This window comes from Rhipicephalus microplus, unplaced genomic scaffold (assembly GCF_043290135.1).
Source record: "Rhipicephalus microplus isolate Deutch F79 unplaced genomic scaffold, USDA_Rmic scaffold_53, whole genome shotgun sequence".
NCBI lineage: Eukaryota > Metazoa > Arthropoda > Arachnida > Ixodida > Ixodidae > Rhipicephalus > Rhipicephalus microplus.
In genome coordinates, this window is record NW_027464626.1 from 1,211,306 (window position 1) to 1,216,080 (window position 4,775).

Below are 4,775 nucleotides of genomic sequence, written 5' to 3' on the forward strand. Positions count from 1 at the left end.
TGGAAACTCCACAACTAGATACTTCACAACTGTAAACTCCACAACTAGATACTCCACAACTGGAAACTCCACAAATAGAAACTCCACAACTAGAGACTCCACAACTCGAAACTCAACAGCTAGAAACTCCACAACCAGAGACTCCGCAACTCCACAAAAAGAAACTCCACAACTGGAAACTCCACAACTAGATACTCTGCAACTAGTAACTCTACAACTAGAGACTCCGCAACTTGAAACTCCACAACTTGAAACTCCACAACTTTAAACTCCACAACTTGAGACTCCACAACTAGAAACTCAACAAATGAAAACTCCGCAACTAGAAACTCAGCAGCTAGAAACTACACAACTAGAGACTCCACAACTAGAAACTCCAAAACTCGAAACTTCACAACTGGAAACTCCACAACTAGACACTCCACAACTAAAAACTCTTCAACTAGAAACTCCTAAACTTGAGACTCCACAACTAGAGAATCTAGAAGTAGAGACTTCAAACTAGAAACTCAACAACTAAAAACTCCACAACTAAAAACTCAACAACTAGAAACTGCACAGCTTGAGACTCCGCAACTTGAAACTCCACAACTTGAATCTCCACAACTAGAAACTCCGCAACTAGAAACTCCACAACTAGAAACTCCACAACTTGAAACTCCACAACTAGAAACTCCACAACCAGAAACTCTACAACTAGAAACTCCACAACTAGAAACTCCACAAAAAAGAAACTTCGCAACTCGAGACTCCACAACAAAAAACTCCACAACTAGAAACTCCACAACAACAAACTCCACAAATAGAGACTCGGCAACTAGAAAAAAAATCCATATATAGAAACTTCACAACTAAAAACCCCACAACTAAAAACTCCACAACTAGAAACTCCACAACTAGAAACTCTACAACTAGAGACTCCGCAACTAGAAACTCTACAGCCAGAGACTCTGCAACTAGAAACTCTGCAGCTAGAAACTCCACAAAAAGAAACTCCACAATTAGAAACTCCGCAGCTAGAAACTCCACAACTAGAGACTCCTCAACTAGAAACTCCACAACTAGAAACTCCACAACGAGAAACTCCACAACTTGAAACCTCACAACCTTAAGTTCCGCAACTAGAAAATCCACAGCTAGAGATTCCGCAACTAGAAACTCCACAACTAGAAACTCCAGAACTCAAAACTCCACAACTCGAAACTCCACAACTGGAAACTCCACAACTGGAAACTCCACAACCAGACACTCCACAACTAAAAACTCTACAACCAGAAACTCCTAAACTAGAGACTCCACAACTAGAGACAGCAACTAGAGATTTCAAACTAGAAACTCAATAACTAGAAACTCCACAACTTGAAACTCCACAACTAGAAACTCCACAACTAGAAACTCAACAACTAGAGACTCTGCAACTAGAAACTCCGCAGCTAGAAACTCCACAAATAGAAACTCCGCAACTAGAAACTCCGCAGCTAGAAACTACACAACTAGAGACTCCACAACTAGAAACTCCACAACTAGAAACTCCACAACTTGAAACCTCACAACCTTAAGTTACGCAACCAGAAAATCCACAGCTAGAGATTCCGCAACTACAAACTCCACAACTAGAAACTCCACAACTAGAAACTCAACAACTAGAAACTCCGGAACTAGAGACTCCACAACTAGAAACTCAACAACTTGAAACTCCACAACTAGAAACTCCACAACTACAAACTCCACAAATAGAGACTCGGCAACTGGAAATTTCATATCTAGAAACTCCACAACTAAAAACTCCACAACTAGAGACTCCGCAACTACAAACTCCACAACCAGAGACTCTGCAACTAGAAACTCCGCAGCTAGAAACTCCGCAAATAGAAACTCCGCAACTAGAAACTCTGCAGCTAGAAACTACACAACTGGAAACTCCACAACTAGATACTCCACAACTGGAAACTCCACAACTAGAAACTCCACAACTACAACTAAAGACTCCACAACTCGAAACTCCAAAACTAAAAACTCCACAACCAGAGACTCCGCAACTCCACAACTAGAAACTCCACAACTTGAAACTCCACAACTTGAGACTCCACAACTAGAAACTCCACAACTTGAAACTCCACAACTAGAAACTCCACAACCAGAAACTCCCCAACTAGAAACTCCACAACTAGAAACTCTGCAACTAGAGACTCCACAAATAGAAACTCCACAACTAGAAACTCCACAACTACAAACTCCACAACTAGAAAGTCCACAACTAGAAACTCCACAACTAGAAACTCCACAACTTGAAACCTCACAACCTTAGGTTACGCAACTAGAAAATCCACAGCTAGAGATTCCGCAACTAGAAACTCCACAACTAGAAACACCACAACTAGAAACTCAACAACTAGAAACTCCGCAACTAGAAACTCCACAACCAGAGACTCTCCAACTAGAAACTCCGCAGCTAGAAACTCCACAAATAGAAACTCCGCAACTAGAAACTGCGCAGCTAGAAACTACACAACTAGAGACTCCACAACTAGAAAATCCACAACTAGAAACTCCACAACTAGAAACTCCACAACTTGAAACCTGACAACCTTAAGTTACGCAACTAGAAAATCCCCAGCTAGAGATTCCGCAACTAGAAACTCCACAACTTGAAACTCCACAAATAGAAACTCCACAACTACAAACTCCACAAATAGAGACTCGGCAACTAGAAATTCCATATCTAGAAACTCCACAACTAAAAACTCCACAACTAGAGACTCCGCAACTAGAAACTCCAAAACCAGAGACTCTGCAACTAGAAACTCCGCAGCTAAAAACTCCACAAATAGAAACTCCGCAACTAGAAACTCCGCAGCTAGAAACTACACAACTGAAAACTCCACAACTAGATACTCCACAACTGGAAACTCCACAACTAGAAACTCCACAACTACAACTAAAGACTCCACAACTCGAAACTCCAAAACTAGAAACTCCACAACCAGAGACTCCGCAACTCCACAACTAGAAACTCCACCACTGGAAACTCCACAACTAGATACTGCGCAACTAGAAACTCCACAACTAGAAACTGCAAAACTAGAGAATTCACAACTAGAAACTCAACAACTAGAAACTCCACAACTAAAAACTCCACAACTGGAAGCTCCACAACTTGAGACTCCGCAACTTGAAACTTCGCAAGTAGAAACTCCGCTATTAAATACTCCGCAACTAGAAACTCCGCAACTAGAAACTCCACAACTTAAAACTCCACAACTAGATACTCCACAACTGGAAACTCCACAACTAGATACTTCACAACTGTAAACTCCACAACTAGATACTCCACAACTGGAAACTCCACAAATAGAAACTCCACAACTAGAGACTCCACAACTCGAAACTCAACAGCTAGAAACTCCACAACCAGAGACTCCGCAACTCCACAACAAGAAACTCCACAACTGGAAACTCCACAACTAGATACTCCGCAACTAGTAACTCTACAACTAGAGACTCCGCAACTTGAAACTCCACAACTTGAAACTCCACAACTTTAAACTCCACAACTTGAGACTCCACAACTAGAAACTCAACAAATGAAAACTCCGCAACTAGAAACTCAGCAGCTAGAAACTACACAACTAGAGACTCCACAACTAGAAACTCCAAAACTCGAAACTTCACAACTGGAAACTCCACAACTAGACACTCCACAACTAAAAACTCTTCAACTAGAAACTCCTAAACTTGAGACTCCACAACTAGAGAATCTACAAGTAGAGACTTCAAACTAGAAACTCAACAACTAAAAACTCCACAACTAAAAACTCAACAACTAGAAACTGCACAGCTTGAGACTCCGCAACTTGAAACTCCACAACTTGAATCTCCACAACTAGAAACTCCGCAACTAGAAACTCCACAACTAGAAACTCCACAACTTGAAACTCCACAACTAGAAACTCCACAACCAGAAACTCTACAACTAGAAACTCCACAACTAGAAACTCCACAAAAAAGAAACTTCGCAACTCGAGACTCCACAACAAAAAACTCCACAACTAGAAACTCCACAACAACAAACTCCACAAATAGAGACTCGGCAACTAGAAAAAAAATCCATATATAGAAACTTCACAACTAAAAACCCCACAACTAAAAACTCCACAACTAGAAACTCCACAACTAGAAACTCTACAACTAGAGACTCCGCAACTAGAAACTCTACAGCCAGAGACTCTGCAACTAGAAACTCTGCAGCTAGAAACTCCACAAAAAGAAACTCCACAATTAGAAACTCCGCAGCTAGAAACTCCACAACTAGAGACTCCACAACTAGAAACTCCACAACTAGAAACTCCACAACGAGAAACTCCACAACTTGAAACCTCACAACCTTAAGTTCCGCAACTAGAAAATCCACAGCTAGAGATTCCGCAACTAGAAACTCCACAACTAGAAACTCCAGAACTCAAAACTCCACAACTCGAAACTCCACAACAGGAAACTCCACAACTGGAAACTCCACAACCAGACACTCCACAACTAAAAACTCTACAACCAGAAACTCCTAAACTAGAGACTCCACAACTAGAGACAGCAACTAGAGATTTCAAACTAGAAACTCAATAACTAGAAACTCCACAACTTGAAACTCCACAACTAGAAACTCCACAACTAGAAACTCAACAACTAGAGACTCTGCAACTAGAAACTCCGCAGCTAGAAACTCCACAAATAGAAACTCCGCAACTAGAAACTCCGCAGCTAGAAACTACACAACTAGA